Source organism: Mesoplodon bidens (assembly GCF_964165515.1).
Source record: "Mesoplodon bidens genome assembly, chromosome: 15".
In the NCBI taxonomy this organism is placed as follows: domain Eukaryota; kingdom Metazoa; phylum Chordata; class Mammalia; order Artiodactyla; family Ziphiidae; genus Mesoplodon; species Mesoplodon bidens.
Window position 1 is genome coordinate 24,486,038 of NC_138171.1, and position 18,567 is coordinate 24,504,604.

The following is an 18,567-nucleotide window of genomic DNA, read 5'->3' on the forward strand; positions in this document are numbered from 1 at the left end:
AGACCTTGGCTCACCTTGTCCCAGTAGCCCTGACTCCAGGCAAGCTGGAGTCAACTTTGTTGGGGTCGTAACAATATCTGCTGTCCATCAAAGACTTGCACTCATAAAAATAATTAATAATTATAATTATAGATAGAATCTATTGAACACTTAATGGGTACCAGGCTCTATGCTAAATGCTTTATGTAGATAATATTAATTACATTATAAATCTTCATTACAGACTTCATGAGGTTGGTACTAATATTATTCCCATTTTACAGATGGGACACTGGCAAAAAAGGTTAAGGGGCTTGTCTAATGTTCCTCATATATTAAATGGAAGAATTGGGATTCGATCTCAGGACGTTGAACTCCTAATCTATGCTCTTAACCATTTGCACGTCTACTAGGTAAAACATTTGTTATAAAGTATACTTTATACAGTATATATCAGACAATAAGTACCTTTTACAAATTACATCATTCATGCATGAATGTACCTATCCATTGTATTACAGGTACTTTGTTAGGCACTGGAGATTCAGGATTGAAAAAGACAATTTTTTTTATGGATTCGCAGTCTATAGGGAGTCAAACATTAAATAAATAAGGGCACAGATAGTTAGGGTAATTGCCATCATACTAAGCTCTGTGAGGAATGCTATGAGAATGTACAACAGGAAAGGTAATCTAGTTCAGTTGTGGGGTGGGATCAGCAAAGGCTTCCCCAAGGTAATGAAGAGATGAGTAAGACTGACAGAAAAGGATTAGATGTGGGGTGTGGGAGTGTCATTTTAGGCAAAGGGAACAGTGTGTGCAAAGGTCCCATGGTGAAGAGGAGAAAGAATGCCAGTGTATCCTTCCTAGAGCAGGGGTCAGTCAATAGACTTTTTCTGCAAAGGGCCAGACATGAATATTTCAGTCTTTCAAGCCATGGTCCTTGTAGTAAGTACTCAACTTTGCTGTTGTAGTGCAAAAGCAGTCATAGACATGTAAACAGATGGCTGTGGCTGTATTCCCATAAAACTTTATTTTACAAAAACAGGGTCCAGTTTGGCTTAAGGGCACTAGTTTGCCAACCCCTATTCTAGAGCATACTAAGAGAATGATGGTATGTGATGAAACTGATGAGGTAGGTACAACATTCTTATGAGGCTAATATTAATTTCTCCATTTTATGGATGTGGAAATTGTGGTTCAGAGACATGAAGTAACTTGTCCAAGGTCACCCAGCTGATAGTTGGTAGATCATGATATAAAAGCAGTCTGTTTTGACTCCAAAGATCATGTCCCTCTCTTCTTTGAAAAAAAAAACTATTACTTTATCTGACTACAGACGTAACCATCATTCAAATAGCAGACATTTCATAAGTATATAATAGAGATGATCCATGCCTTCAAAATCTCAACTTTTCAAAAAATCTCACAGGCAATAATTTAGTATGTATTCCTCCAACTTCTTTTTTCTGTAGATATAACATATATTATCGTTCTATTTAAAAGTAAAAATGGGATTATATTGGTCACAGTGTCTACAACATCCTTTTTTTTTTTTTTTACTTACCAGTATAACATGGACATTTTTCCATGTCAATATCAAGATACATGGATTTACCTAATTATTTATAACGATGCATCATAGTTCATTAAACAGTTTAACCAGTTTCCTGTTGATGGATATTTGGGTGGTTTCCAATGTAACTTTGAATATCCTTGCCTGATATCTTTAGGTGATTAAGTAACTCCTGTGGTCATACCAACTCTCCTATGCTGTCTTTCAAGTGATGTTATAGGACCTTCCACGCAGCAGGCTTTTGGGGGTTACATGGGTATCTTGGGGTCATTTTACTTCTTAAATATATAAATAATGACGGGACAGCTTTGAATAAAAGATTTGTTCAGTGGAACAATTCTTATATATCAAAGAAAAATTCTGATATCTTGGAAAATCTGTTTTCTCACTCAGTATATGAAATATATTTTATTCCACGAATATTTTCTTAAGTGTCTACTCTGTGCCGTGCACTGCCTGATGCACTGGGAACACTGATGAACAAGACAGACAAGGTCCTTGTTCACCTGGCCATTATATTCTTTTTTTTTTTTTTTCTTTTGCGGTACGTGGGCCTCTCACCGCTGTGGCCTCTCCCGTTGCGGAGCACAGGCTCCAGATGCGCAAGCTCAGCGGCCACGGCTCACGGGCCCAGCCGCTCCGTGGCATGTGGGATCCTCCCGGACCGGGGCACGAACCCGTGTCCCCCACATCGTCAGGCGGACTCCCAACCACTGCGCCACCAGGGAAGCCCTACCTGGCCATTATATTCTTAATTACTTTTACTTTATTCAGGTGGTACTGTCTTGATCTACCATAAAAAACATAAATTTACCTCATATTGAGAAGCTAACTTTAGCTGACTATGAAATAAGGAGATAATAAGCTTAGAAATTTTTTTTTTTTTTTTTTTTTTTGCAGTACACGGGCCTCTCACTGTTGTGGCCTCTCCCGTTGCGGAGCACAGGCTCCGGATGCACAGGCTCAGTGGCCATGGCTCACGGGCCCAGCCGCCCGGCAGCATGTGGGATCTTCCCGGACCGCGGCACGAACCCATGTCCCCTGCACTGGCAGGTGGACTCTCAACCACTGCGCCACCAGGGAAGCCCTAAACTTAGAAATTTAAAGAGTTTTTGTGATATTCTTCTCTCACACCTCAAATAACACCAGGATATACCTGTTTGCTTCTTAAGTTGGATGTTTTTAGTATTTCCTTCATATTTTAGTTAAGATACGAAGCTTCCTAATTTCAAAACTTACTACACTACAAAGTTATAGGAATCAAAACACTGTGGTACTGGTAGGAGGATGAACATATCAATGGAATAGAATTGAGAGTTCAGAAATAAACGTATCTATGATCAATTGATTTTTCACAAGGGTGCCAAGATCATTCAATGGAGAAAGAATAGTCTCTTCAGCAAACTATGCTAATACAACTAAATATTCACATACAAAAGAATGAAGTTTGACCCTTAACTCATACCACCTACAAAAAGTAACTCATAATGGATCGAAGGCCTAAATGTATATAAAACTATAAACTATAAAGCTCTTAGAAAGAAACATTGAAGTAAGTCCTCATGATTTTGGATTTGGCAATGGTTTCTTATATATGACACCAAAAGCACAAACAACAAAAGAAAAAAATAAACTGCATCAAAATTTAAAATTTTTGTGTATCAAAGGACACTCAAGAGAGTGAAAAGACAACCCAAAAAATAAGAAAAATGTTTGTAACCAAATACTTGATAAGGATCTAGTACCCCAACTAAATAAAGAACACTTACAGTTCAACAACCCAGTTAAAAGATGGGCAAAGGACTTGAAAAGACATTTCTCCAAAGAAGATATACAAATGTCCATCAACAAATGAATTGATAAACAAAATGTGGTATATTCATACAATGAAATATTATTCAGCCATTAAAAGGAATGAAATACTGATATGTGCTACAACATGGATGAACCTTGAAAACATTATGCTAAGTTAAAGAAGCCAGACACAAAAGGTCATGTATTGTATGGAGTATCTAACATAGGCAAATATATAGAGACAGAAGGCAAATTAATGATTGCTTATGGATGGGAAAATGGGGGATTGGGAGGAGGGCAATACCTAGATATCTAAGGCTTTCTTTTTGATGATGAAAATGTTCTAAAAAATTGACTGTGGTGATGGACCTATCTGGTTGTGACTATACTAAAAAAACCATTGAACTGTACACTTTAAATTAGTGAATTGTATAGTATGTGAATTGTATCTCAATAAAGCTGTTTAAAAAGGACAAAGAATATGTCAATATCAACTACAGCTGAACACATGCAAACTCTGAAACCCAGCAATCCTAGCCCTAGGTATATACCTAGCAGAGAATTATACACGTTTACCCAAAGACATGGGCAAGAATGTTCATAACAGTATTATTAAAAATAGAACTAGGGACTTCCCTGGTGGTCCAATGGTTAAGAATCCACCTTCCAATGCAGGGGACGCGGGTTCAATCCCTGGTCGGGGAACTAAGATCCCGCATGCCATGGGGCAACTAAACCCACACGCGGCAACTAGAGAGAAGCCCGTGCACCGCAACTACTGAGCCCCGTGTGCTCTGGTTCCTGTGCACCACAACTGGAGAAGCCCACGTGCCACAACTAGAGAGAAGCCCGAAACAAAGAGCCCGGGCAATGAAGACCCAGCACAGCCAAAATTTTAAAAAAAGACCTAAAGTGGAAACTGAAATGCTCATCGTCAGTAGAATGGATAAATTGTGACTAATTCAGATAATGAACCATATGAAGCAATGAAAAGGAACAAACTACAACTACATGCAACAATATAGGTGAATCTCAAAAACACAAAATTGAGCAAAAGAAGCCAGGCTCAAAAGAGCACATTTTGTTTGCTTCCATTTATATAAAGTTTAACACCCAATGAGCCTAATCTATGAAGTTAGACATCAGAATATTATTTACCCTCAGGGGTGTGGGTAATAACTGGAAAGGGAGAACAAAGGGGCTTTTGTGGGGCTGGTAATGTCCTATTTCTTGATTTGGATGTTTGGACATGTGTGTTCATTTTGTGAAAATTCTTCAGGATTTACACTTATGAATTGTGTATTTTCATGTCGTTATGTTATACTCTAATAAAAAGTTTAAAATTTTCCGAATATTTTTGAAATCAGGTTTTTTTGTTTGTTTGTTTTTTATTTTTGGCTGCGTTGGGTCTTCGTTGCTGTGCAGGGGCTTTCTCTGGTTGCGGGGAACGGGGGGGCTACTCTTCGTTGCATTGTGCGGGTTTTTCATTGCAGTGGCTTCTCTTATTGCGGAGCATGGGCTCTAGGCACATGGGCTTCAGTAGTTGTGGCGTGCAGGCTCTAGAGCACAGCCTCAGTAGTTGTGATGCACGGACTTAGTTGCTCCACGGCATGTGGGATCTTCCTGGGCCAGGGCTTGAACCCATGTCCCCTGAATTGGCAGGCGAATTCTTAACCACTGCACCACCAGGGAAGCCCTGAGATCAGGTTTTTAAGTCCTAAGGATACTTCTCCTTTTTTTGTGGTCATTTCTTGATACTATTCCATTTTTTTCAATTCTGTAGTTATCACTCTATTTCTATTTTTCAATCTTTTCTTCCTAAGAGCAATATTTTTCCTATTGTCTGAAAATTGTTGCGCTGATTTTGTAATAACAAGGCACTTTACTGCCATCTACTGGTAAATTACCATAATAAAGTTACACATTACAATGTCTACCAGTGAGTGGCACCCATTTACAAGTGATGTCCTTCTGCAAGACACCATTCGCCTAACCAAATGTGATAGCCTTGTCATTTGGCACTGTTGTGATGAATCCCACAGACAGTAGAATGTTATGCTAAGTGATTTTATTCTTTCTTCATGTTTTTTCCTGTTTGATGTTGTTCTTAAAAACATGGTTTTGGGGCTTCCCTGGTGACGCAGTGGTTGGGAGTCCGCCTGCCGATGCAGGGGACACGGGTTCGTGCCCCGGTCCGGGAGGATCCCACATGCCGCGGAGCGGCTAGGCCCATGTGCCATGGCCGCTGAGCCTGCTCGTCCGGACCCTGTGCTCCACGACGGGAGAGGCCACAACAGTGAGAGGCCCGCATACCGCAAACAAACAAACAAAAAAAACAACATGGTTTTAAGTATTCACTATCAATCATATCACTGCAAAGCTTAAGCCCATTGGACAAACATACGAAAATAGAAGTTCAATAAATGCCAATCAAATTGTTCACATCAAAGAATAATTGATTTGCTTTTTCTTTATCTAAATCTGAATCCAGAATAGTCCTTGATGTCTTAGGACTGCTTCTCTTGCTCAAAACATTTTGTGAAATAGCCTGGTAACCTCTTCAGAGGCCTCTATTAGTCTGCTGCTTGTTGAGGCTATCAAAAGTGCTAGGCACTCTTCTAAACATTTTATATCTACTAATTCATTTAATCCACTACTAATTCATTTAATCCACTGCTAATTCGTTTAACCTTCTAATCCTCATCTGTAAGGTACCCTTATTATCCACACCTTGCAGATGAGGCAACTGCAGCACAAAAAACTTAAGTTATACTACAGGTGATGATATTACAAAAATACTTTCCTTGGGGAGCTTATAGTCTGTTGGGAACACAAAACAAAAACCATGTAAGGATTTAAAAACAAACAAAATAAAGGAAAAAAATACTTTGGACACTATAGGATGAGTCATTTTTCTTCCTTTTGGTCCAAATTCCCTCATCTGTATGATGAGAACTTTGGATTTGCTCAAGGTCTCAGAACTTGAGGATTTTGACTTCAGAGCCCAATCTTGTAATCACTGTGCTCTACCTAGTGCCATTTCATGGCCTGTTTCTGTTCCTTTGCTGCCTTCATGTGGGCAACAAATATCTATGTTACCTATGCTCCTGCTATTTTCACCTATGGGATGTTTAGGTGCCCAAATGGGCCCCTGGCTGCTAGCTCCCTACATCCTTGCTAATACCAGGAAAACCTCCTTTGGTTTAAGGACATGAATAATAAGGCAAAAAAAAAAAAATGAGGGTATTGGCTCAGGCCCTGGCATATTTTTTTAAATTGTGATAAAAAATATATAACATAGGGGCTTCCCTGGTGGCACAATGGTTAAGAGTCCGCCTGCCGATGCAGGGGACACGGGTGCGTGCCCCGGTCCGGGAAGATCCCACGTGCCGCAGAGCGGCTGGGCCCGGGAGCCATGGCTGCTGGGCCTGTGTGTCCAAAGCCTGTGCTCCGCAACAGGAGAGGCCACAACAGTGAGAGGCCCGCGTACCACAAAAAAAAAAAAAAAAAAAATATATATATATATATATATATATATATATATATATATAATAAATTTTGCCATTTTAACTACTTTTTCAGTGTATAGCTCTGTGGCACTAAGTACACTACATTGCTGTGCAATCATCACCACCATCCATCTCCAGAATGTTTTTTATCTTTCCCTACTGAAACTCTGTACCCATGAAAGAGTTACTCTCCATTACCCCCTCTCTCCAGCTGTTGGCCATCAGTATTCTACTCTGTCCCTATGAATTTGACTACTCTAGGAACCTCATGTAAGAGGACTCATATAGTATTGTAGTTGTCCTTTTGTGACTGGCTTATTTCAAACTAGGCATAATGTCTTCAGGATTCACCCATGTTACAGCACATGCCAAAATTTCCTTCATTTTTAAAGCTGAATAATATTCCATTGTATGTGTATGCCACATTTTATTTATCTACTCATCTGATCGACACGTGGGCTGCTTCCACCTTTTGGCTATAGTGAATAATGCTGCTATGAACATGGGTGTACAAATATCTGTTTTAAGTCCCTGCTTCTACTTTTTGGGGGTAAATATCCAGAAGCAGGATTTCTGGATCAGATGGTAATTCTATATTTAACTTTTTGAGGAAACTTCAAACTGTTTTCCACAGCTGCTGCTGTGGTAGTAACACAGGAACGTAGGTAAAAAATTATTAGGTATACACTTAAGAGGTTTGCATTTTCATGTATGTAAATGATACCTCACTTTTTAAAAGTTAAAAGAAAAAGCTTAAAATTTTTTTTCCAGGCTCTTGTAAATCCTTTTGATGTTAATTTCATGGGCTCAAGGGCCTGAGGTGCCCCCTTTTGGCCACCTGTGGCTCTCTTTATTTTTCTCTGCCCTTTTGGGCCCAGCACAGTAACAAATATTTACTGAGCATCTCCTCTGTGCCAGACCCTGTGCTACGTGCTGAGGAAACGGGGGTGAGCAAATTCGATAACGTCTCCCTCCTAATGGAGTCCACATCCTCATGGTGAAGACAGGCAATAACCTAGTGAGTCCTATTGAGGACAAGTAAGAACCTGCTTGGGGAGTCCTCAGGGAAGATGTCCTTGGGGTAGTGGTATTTGAGCTGGGATCTGAAGGCTGATAAATTATCTAAGGTGGTGGTGGGGGAAGCATTTCAGGAGGAAGGATCAGCATGTGCAAGGGCCCTGAGAAGGAAGTACAATGTGTGAAGATCAATGTAGTTACAGTCCAGAGAGCGGGGAAGAGGGCCCTGAGATAAGTCTGGAGATGTGGGAAGGGCAACAGTGAGACATCTATTTGGCCTTTAACTTAAGAGCAATGTGAGTCATCAAACAGTTTTAAGTAGGGGAGAGACATGATCAGATTTCTGACTTAGAAACATTACTCCAATAGCAGGGTGGAGAACAGATTGGAGGGGAGCCAGGGAGAATGTGGAAAGGCCTTAGATGGCTACTGCACCAGTCGAAGCACATAGTGTGTACTCAATAAGTATTTGTGGAATGAGAGGACTCCTAACTCTTTTTCTTAGATGAGACCAATATGCCTGAGCTGTGCAATCAGTTAACAATCCACCTGCTCATCTAACATGATGCTTGTAATATACCCTTAACTCCCATTTTACAGATGAGAAAGCTGAGGTTGAGGCAAAGAAAATCGCACAACCATCAAGAGTGAAAGCCAGATCTGAATCCAGGCCTGTATGACAGACATCAAGCCCAGTGCTGGGGAGGCCTCTTGATATTTGGGGAAAGGGGAGGGGGGCCACACTCCCCTGTACCCACGAGCTTGCTAGGGTGACAATGACGGGAAAAAGTAGAGGGGGACTTATAAGCAAATAATAAAGGCTAAAGGTTATCTTTATCACCATTAACGTTATTAGATACTATGTGTCAGGCACTCTGCCAACTGCTTTCCATGCTTTCCCTCATTTCCTCTTTGCAAAGACTATTATTACCTCCATATCTCAGGTGCATAAACCGAGGCTTGGAGAGTTGACTTGCCCAAGGACACTCAGCTAGAGAGCTCCTATAGGACTGTGCAGTGACTCCAAAGTGGGGGCAGCAGCCACTGGCAATATTACAGCTCCAGGAGACAGACAAACCCACTGAATCCCAGCTGTGAGCTCAGCACCCACGTGAGCTGGCGCACGCTCTGGCCCGCGCGGCCCCGCGCGGCCCCGCGCTCCCGCAGACGTTTGGTCATGTGACCAAGGCCCCGCCCCCGGTCGGCCCCGCCCTCTCCCGCGCTCCCTCCCTGTCTCCCTCCCTCCCCCTCCCTCCCCGGCCCGGTCCGGCCCATCCCCCTCCCCGCCGGCTCCCTGAGGCCCAGCCGGGTCGGGCTGCGGGCGGCCGGGTGCCGACGGCCGGACAGACGGGCGCACGCGAGGACGGACGGACAGACGGACACACGGAGGGCCGCGGGCACGCACGGCCCGGGCCGGTGCTCCGAGGCCCGCCCGGGAGGGCTGGGGCCGCGCTCAGGTGAGGTGACGGCGACGCGGGCCCGTAAGGGGTGGGCCCGCTGGGCGTCTGCGGTGCCGGCCCGGCTGGCTCCGCGGGAAGGAGGCGCCGCCCGGGCCCGGCGCGGGAAAATGGCGCCGGCGGACCGTGGAGCACGGCCCCTGTGCGGGCCCGGCCCGGAGCCGCCCCGCCCGCCGCGCTCGTGTCCCCGTCGCCATGTTGGGGAGCGGGCCCGGGGCCTGCGAGCGCGGGCGCTGGGGAGAGCTGTGGGTCCGGCAGGGCTGGGGAGGGTGCGGGACACGGTGTCTGGGGCGCTGAGGGAGTGCTGAGCCAGCCGAGGTCTGCACAGGGTGGCGCTCCAGGTCCGAAGAACTGGCGGGAGCCGGACGTGTGGTCGTGGCCGGGGTCGCGGAGAAGGAGCGTTGGGTCCAAACGGAACCGGGGTCAGGATCCGTGGGGTTAGGGGTGCAGGACCTGGAGCTGGGTTAGGCCGTGGGACCCCCAGGCTGGCAGGGTGCGGAGGGGCGTGGGATTTGAGTTCAGGCTGTCAGGGCTGGGACAGTTCTTTGCGGGGGGTAGTGAAAGGGTTGATTAGAATTGGGGGCCCTTTCGGTACTGAGGCGGGTATCAGATTGGGGTAGTCCTCAGAGTCGCGGGGCAAGTCCGTGTAACTCCCAAGGGACTGAGGACATATATGCCCCCAGGATCCTCTCCTCCTTATTGGCGAGAGCAACAGAAAAATGTAAGGCTTTGATGAAGAAGAGAAGGGGGATTGAGGTTTGGGTGCAGGAGCTGGCCAGCAAAAGGGATGCAGAGTGGAACTGGTGTGCAAGATGAGAGAGAGCCTCCATCAACTTAGGGAGTTTGTGTCTTTAAAAGGAGGGACCGGGCTGTTTGTGGGCGGTGACCCAAGGTGTCTTCCCAGGAAGGGGACAGCCCACTGTTTTTTAAGAGCAGTGTCACCTGGGGAGGTCATCAGAAAGGCATTATCGAAGCTGGTGAGAATGGTAAAGGAGTGAATGTGTAAAAACTACAAAGTCCTTGGATCATGTAACTATTGATTTCAGATCATGTAGTGATTTTCGCTGAGACACAGAAAGGTAAAGTTGACTTCTCAAGATCTTACCAGTAACTGGCAGAAGTAGTACTGGAATTCAGGCCTGTTGCCTCCTCATTCACCACCACGCCTTAGAGGAATTTGCCAGGTGGGAGAAAAGTGTTAAGAAGTCAAGTATGGCAGCGTATAGCAAAGAAGTATTAAGTAATTTATTTTATTTTTATGGTGAGTTTGTCAGTACAGAAACTGAGGGGGTTACAGGAAAACTATAGGTAACCAGCTGTTTGATCATTTCTAGTGCACTTCCATTGGTGCAAAGAAGTTATCTTCAGGATCCTTTTGACTTCTAACTTTGTAGAGTTTTAAGAGATGCTCCTTCTCTTCTAGGTGTTTGCTGTACATCAAAGAGACACAAAAAGCCTAAAAAAATAACAGTGAACAAGGGTTAAGACCCAGGATCTCTGTCATGACTAAACTTTTTTTAAAAATTTTTTTTTATTTTTGGCTGCATTGGGTCTTCGTTGTGCGGGCTTTCTCTAGTTGCGGACAGCGGGGGCTACTCTTCCTTGCGGTGTGTGGGCTTCTCATTGCGGTGGTTTCTCTTGTTGCGGAGCACTGGCTCTAGGCGCGCGGGCTCAGTAGTTGTGGCTCGCGGGCTCTAGAGCGCAGGCTCAGTAGTTGTAGCACACGGACTTAGTTGCTCCTTGGCATGTGGGATCTTCCCGGACCAGGGCTCAAACCCGTGTCGCCTGCATTGGCAGGTGGATTCTTAACCACTGCACCACCAGGGAAGTCCCTATCATGATCAAACTTTAATTGAAGTTTGATCATGATAGTGAAGAGTTCAAAGTCCCCATGGCTATGAGAGAGTTCTCAGTCATGATATAGTAGTCCCAGGGCTCCCATATAATCAAAAAAGACTTCCAACAAAAAGGTTATGAGGATGTTCATAACAATAAGATTTTCAATATATGTTCAATACCCTTATACAGCAACACAATTCTTTTGTTTTGGGTCTTTCTAATGCAGGAAGGCCTAATCTTATCTGTACCATGGGCCCCTTTAGCATCTAGCGAAGCTCATGAATCCCTCTCAGAATAATATTTTTAATTGCATGAAACAAAATATATTGGGTTATAGAGAAACCAATTATATTGAAATACAGGTTACCACAATATACAAATTGTGATATAGTAATATAGATATACTTCTTTATCAGCAAATTAAGAAATCAGATCTAGTGGTGGGTCTGATAATTATATCAGATGAACATAAATAATTCTGTAAGACATCTGCAATAACTGTAATATGATCTAAAGATATCTATGATTACTGTGGCAGAATCACAGATACTGCTAATACCAGAACGGTTTATTGCCTCCATTCATATTTGAAGAAAACGGTAACTTTCAGTTAGAGGTTAGTGAAAATAAAGAGGTAATTTTTTTCCTATCCAAGTTCACAGACCCCCTCCCCACCCGCCCCTCAATTCTGTCTGTGGACTCCCATCTATGAACCCCAGGTTAAGGAACCACAAAGGATGTCTTCCATTCAACAGACATTTACTATGTGCTAAGATATCTATTATGTCAACCATTATGCTAGGTTCTGAGGAGTCAGAGGTCTTTAAGGCAGGACAGGGTCTTTTCAGTTTGGATATTCAGTCCCACGAGAGAAGTGAACAACTAAACAATGGCAATTCAGGATGTTAAATGCCAAAGGAGAGTTATCATAGGTTCTGAGGACACAGGTAGGCATGTCTCTGCTCTAGGAATCAGGGATGGCTTTGTAAACGAGTGAGACTTGAGATGTGTCGTGAAGGGTAGAGGAGTTTGCCAGATGCAGAATTGGAAAGAAGAGCTTTCGGGTAAGGGCATGCGTTTTCAGGAAATGTAATTTAATGTGGTTGGAGTATAGTGTGTGTGTGAAAGAGTGGTTGGAGATGAGACTGGGAAGGTTGTTTGGAACCTGGTTGTGGAGGACCTTGCTAAGGAATTTGGACTGAATCCTTAGCTTTTAGAGAGGCATTCAAGGCTTTCAAGAAGCAGAGTTACGATGAGGTTAATTTTTAGGAGATAAATGGATGTGTTTTGCAGGGAGGGTAGACTGGGAGATCAGGGAAGAAGTAATGAGGGAATGAGGGCCTGAACCAAGGCAGAAGCTGTGAGCATTGAACAGAGTTAGAATTTTCAGGTATTGATATAATTACATTGTGAGTGATGAGAGAGAGGGGGAGTTTTTTAGATTTCTAGTTTGGGGTGGTGGCTGTCAAAGAGGTTAAAAAGAAGGGTGAAAGGAAAGTGAGTAAGAATTGTCACAGATAATAAGGAAGAAGATGGTTTTTGGTAGAATAATAGACTTTTGGAAACTATTGCAAAGCTGTCAAGTGTGATGTCATTTATTGCTTGAGGAAATCATATGTGTCAACAGTGAAAGACTGGGAAGGTATTCCTAGAGTATAGGAAAACCATAGCTATCATTGTCAGGGGTTGGCAAACTATGGCCCATAAGTCAAATCTGTTCCACCACCTATTTATGTAAATAAAGTTTTATTCCAACACAGGCACACTCATTTACATATTGTCTTTGGCTGCTTTCACAGTACCAATGGTAGAGTTGAGTAGTTGTGACAGAGAATATATAGCTCACAAAACTGAAAAATATTTACTTTCTGGCCGTTTACCAAAGATGTTTGCCAGTTCCTGATCTGTGTGTCTGAATGTTGGACGTTAAACTTCTGATTTACCATCCAGTTCCTACATGAGAAGAATAACCATCTTGACACTGTCTTTCCGGCTGGGTTCCCCATGCTCTGCGTATCTGCAGCATGACGTAGACCCCTGAGTATTTTATTTATATTTATTTAAATCTTTACATTTATTATTATTTTTTAAATTTATTTATTTTATTTATATATTTTTGGCTGCATTGGGTCTTCGTTGCTGCGCACAGGCTTTCTCTAGTTGCGGTGAGTGGGGACTACTCTTCATTGCGGTGCACGGGCTTCTTATTGTGGTGGCTTCTCTTGTTGCGGAGCATGGGCTCTAGGCATGCGGGCTTCAGTAGCTGTGGCACGCGGGCTCAGTAGTTGTGGCTCGCGGGCTCTAGAGCGCAGGCTCAGTAGTTGTGGCGCACGGGCTTAGTTGCTCCGTGGAATGTGGGATCTTCCCGGACCAGGGCTCGAACCCGTGTGCCCTGCATTGGCAGGTGGATTCTTAACCACTGTGCCACCAGGAAGCCCCTCACCAAGTATATTATATTGGTCAGTGATGCCAAGGTTTACTGTTTTGGGGTCCACTGTGGCAACTATGGTTAGTGTCAGGTTTTTACAGTTTAGACCTTGCTGGGGCTTGTTTTGTCATTTTTCTATTGGGTTGTCTTTTTCAAAAGATTTCTTTATATTTTCTGATTATTAATCCTTCCTTGGTTATATGTATTACAGATACCATTTCCCAATTTGTTGCTAATCTTTTTAAATCTCTAAGCTGTCTTTTGTTAAGAAGAAGTAGAGACACAGAGACACAGATGTAGAGAACAAACATATGGACACCAAGGGGGGAAAGTGGTGGTGGGATGAATTGGGAGATTGGGATTGACATGTATACACTAATATGTATAAAATGGATAACTAATAAGAACCTGCTGTATAAAAAAATAAATAAAATAAAATTCAAAAATAAATAAATAAATAAAATGGGAAAAAAAGACGTTCTGAATTTTAATAAAGTCAAATTTATCTATCTTTTCTGCCCCCAAGATTTTGAAGTTATTCTTTATATTATCTTCTTGAATCGCTATTGTTTTGCCTTTTATGTTAGCTCTCTATCTGGAATTGACTCCTGTGTGTGGTGTGAGGTAGGGTCAGTTCATTTTTTCCTAAGTACAATTAATTTTCCCAGCACCATTTATTGAATGGCACTTATTTTCAAATTGTGAGCTCTTTTTTGGTGAAGTCTATCTAAGGTCCTGTTTCCAGCTCCACTGCTTGCTAATTATGTACCTTGGACAAGTTGTATAACCTCTTTGTGCCTCAGTTTCCTCATCTTTAAAATAAGAATAATAGAGTTTTTGTCAGGAGTAAGTTAATTCATATAATGCGTAGAACAGTGTGGCATCTAGAAAATGTTCAATAATGTTAGCTGTTATTTAGCATTATTGTTCATTTCAGATTCCTAGGCACAGAGTGGAAGCTCAATATGCTCAACACAGTTGTAGAATTAATTTGGTTTTCAGGTCAAAACAGAATGGCTGAGAGATAAGTGTTGCATGAGATGCTTCCAAGTTGCTGTTTAATTTTAGCTGCTGCCTTAGACTCTCTGCTGGAATGGAACCCCTCCCTGTAGTTCTTTGCAGTCCTCACTACTCTCTTGCTTTGTTCATTTACTTTATCATCCTATAGGCATTTGATTTTCTGGTTCTAACTTTACCAAAGTTTTAAATATTACCTCTCCTAAACCAATAAATGACATACTGGAATATTGTCAGGATGGCCAGAAATTGACAGATGAGTTTGTGAGCAAGTAAAAACTGAAATCTGTTTCTAAGGCTGAATCATTCTTGGTCATAATGAATAAATTGATCATTGAAATTAAAAGATGAGATGAAATTCAAATCATTGACTATTTAGGCATCTACTGTGTGCTGGGTACTATATTAGAAATTACCACATTGGTAATAGAAAAGAAAACTAGCTGACCAGCTTTATGAAATACTACAGAAGAGATCTTTTTACTTGTGATATGGAGCTATTTTCCAAGAGAGTATTTGGATGACAGAGAGGAAATATAGGCATTTATTCACTTGTCAAACATTTATTGAACCCTACCACGTACATTGGGCTAGAACTTTGCAGAATACAAGGATTAATCTACCCAGGATTTCATGTGGGGTGTATATATAATGTGTTATGGAGCTGGGGTATCAGAGGATGGTACCTCAGAGGTGGCCTTTAAGCAGGACTGCCAAAAATGGTTAGGATCTTCATACGTAGAGATGAGACAGTGTTTTTCCAGGCTAAGTGAAAGCATGAGTGTAGAGATGGGTGTTTAGGAGATAGTAAGGAGTCTAGTTTGGTTGTTGATCAGGACTATCACAGGGCTGTTGTTGAGGGTGAGGCTGGAAATGGAGATTGAACAACAGAAATAATAATAGCAGTAGCTCTCATTTTTTACATGGGTATTACTTGCCAGATAATGTGCCAGGCATTTCATAAGTGGCATTTCATTTAATCCTCACAACAACCCTGTGAGATAGGCATCAATTTTTATCCCCTTTTTATAGACAAAGAAACTGAGAAATAGAGCTAACAATTGACAGAGAACGAATTTGGGTCTAGGCAGTCTAATTCCAAAGCCTGTGTTCTTAGTCTCTGCATGCTATACAGGGAAGGCTTTGAATCCTTTTCAGTTGTAGGCTGAGAAGTTTGGAATTGTTTGACTAGGTAATGGGAAATCATCAGAAGTTCTTGGCCATACAGTGACATAATGAAATCTGTACATTAGGAAAGTAAGCCTGGTCATGGAGTGTAGGAGCAGCATGGGGAGAAAGGAGAGATGTGGAGCTAGTTTACTCTCTCCCTCCTCACTAGATTGTTTGTTCCTTAAGGGCTGGGGCTATATCTCTCTGTCCCTCTCTCCCTTCCTTCAGCTCTGGTGTCTACTTATTGTGTCGTCTGGCACATTTATTTATTTTTAAAAATTTAATCTTTTTCTACCTTACTGTGTTCTAAAAAGGACTTAAGGTCGCTGCCCAGGAGCTCAGTAAACATTTGCTGAGTTAATTAATAAATGACTAGAGGTATATATAGATGTGTACATAAAGGGAGTACTATGGCTTTGTTGAAGATAGTAAATGCAGCCTTATAATTTGGTGATAAGCTATGTTTTATATATAGACCCTATAAAAGCAAAAGGCCAGAACCACATCTTTTTTAACTTGTGATGAATTGTATATTCTGTGTCAGTTAGAGTATTAACAATCAGTTAATATTAACTATGTTAGTTAGAAACCCAAAAACCAATAGAAACAGAGAGTAGTATAGAATGGTGGTTGTCAGGGGCTGGGAGATGGGGGAAATGGGGAGATGTTTGTCAAAGGGTATAAACTTGCAGTTATAATATGAATAAGTTCTGGGGATGTAACGTACAGCATGATGACTGTAGTTAACAGTACTGTATTATATACTTGAAAGTTGCTAAGAGAATAGATCTTAAATGTTCTCACCATACACCTAAAAATGGTAATTATGTGATGTGATGGATATGTTAACTAACCTTATTGTGATAATCATTTCTCTATATATGTGTATCCATCTCATTGTACACCTTAAACCTACACAATATTGTATGTCAGTTATCTCAATAAACCTGGGAGAAAAACTGTATCAGTTTTAATAATATTAATGATCACCAAATTCAAAGGGTATTCATACTTTAAATAGATATTTAGGTTTGTATTCAGCATTAATCAGCTGCAAATCCCCCCATACGCAAAGAGGCAACAAAAGTTACCAGTAACCAGCTCCTTTACTGACACTGAACCTGTTGAATATTAGTTCCATAGTACCATTTACGTACATTTTCTAAAGATCAGTCAGCAGCAGTCTCTCACAGGAAGAAATACTCGTTGCAAATTTGTGAATCAGATTCCTGTTTTGGATTTTACTTAGGGAAATTATTCATAAGATTAAGTCCCTTGCCATAATTTTAAATGTTATTTGGAAGTAATTCTGTGTCCCTTCTATAAAATACAGACTTTAAAAATTCAAACATTTGGAGAAATTCAAAGACACTGGTTAACTACCAAATACCAGTAAAGGTAGGAAGATGTTAGGTAAACCAGCATTTGAGTAGACTTAAGACAAGTCAATGGACCTTAAATAGTGGATTTATTAAATAAACATTCTGTTCCGTTGTGGATATTAGCTGTCAGTAGTATGTACATATACATGCATGCACATATCCATGTGAAATATATTGATATAATTAATATAAGTACATTTGAATTTAGAGATGCTTCCTAAAGAAAATGAGCCTTCATCTGAGTTCTTTTAGGTTATGTTTAACTCTTCAGTGTATGTGGAGATAACTCATTCAGAAGCATTACAATCAGAATGATTAACTGTGTAGAAAAAGTCAGTATATGTTGACTGCCTACCACTGTTGAGGGCTGTATACAGTTGATTAGTTTCTACCTTCCAAGAATCAAATTCATTTGGGGAAGTGAAGTGAACATAAAAAGAGGGGAAAACGTGTTTTAAATGAAATAGTACGTGCTCTGGGAGTTCAGGAGAGATCACTTCTACTTGGAGAATCAGGGAAGGCTTCTAGAAAAGGTGGTGTATTAGTTTCCTAGGGCTGCCATAACAAACTAACACAAACTGGGTGACTTAAAACAACAAAACTTTATTCTCTCACAGTTCTTGAGGCTAGAACCTGAATTCGAGGTGTCAGCAGGGCCACGTTCCCTCTGAGACTTCCATCAATTCTTTTAAAATTTATTTATTTATTTTTGACTGTGTTGGGTCTTTGTTGCTGTGCGCAGGCTTTCTCTAGTTGCAGCGAGCGGGAGCTGGGAGCTACTCTTCGTTGTGGTGTGCGGGCTTCTCATTGAGGCGGCTTCTCTTGTTGCAGAGCACGGGGTCTAGGCACACAGGCTCAGTAGTTGTGGCTCACGGGCTTAGTTGCTCTGCGGCACGTGGGATCTTCCTGGACCAGGGCTCAAACCCATGTCCCCTACATTGGCAGACGGATCCTTACCACTGTGCCACCAGGGAAATCCCGAGACTTCCATCAATTCTTGACAATTCTTGGTTTGCGACTACATCACTCCAGTCTCTATCTCTGTTGTCACAGGCATTCTACCTGTGCGTCTCTGTCTCTGTGTGCAAATTTCTCTCTTATAAGGGCACCAGTCATATTGGATTGGGGGTCTACCTCATCTTAACTAATTGCATCTGTACTGATTGTATTTCCAAATCAGGTCACATTTTGTGGTACTGGGAGTTAGTACTTTAAATATCTTTTGGGGAGACACAATTCAGCTTAAAACAGGTGACATGATACAGAAGTATTAAATTAAAATTTACTTATTAAATGAAAGAGTAAAATTGCAACGAAATGAGTTAGGGAAAAAAGAACCAGAGGAATGATGGACACAGGAAAGCATAAGGAACATTTAGGAAATGAGACAGAGAAGTCT

At 41.8% G+C, this 18,567-nt stretch overlaps 1 protein-coding gene across 7 annotated transcripts in view; it reads left to right on the forward strand.

The window, feature by feature from the left end:
• Window positions 1-9,142: 9,142 nt before the first annotated feature.
• NCOA6 (nuclear receptor coactivator 6) overlaps window positions 9,143-18,567 on the forward strand; it is a 108,072-nt gene continuing 98,647 nt past the window's right edge. For 5 of the 7 annotated variants that reach the window (XM_081256778.1, XM_081256779.1, XM_081256780.1 and 2 more), the window contains exon 1: window positions 9,244-9,332. The gene's annotated coding sequence lies outside the window, so the exon portion shown is untranslated. Of the gene's footprint in view, window positions 9,333-18,567 lie in introns of all 7 variants that reach the window. The other 2 variants (XM_081256781.1, XM_081256776.1) reach the window with 2 other exon arrangements.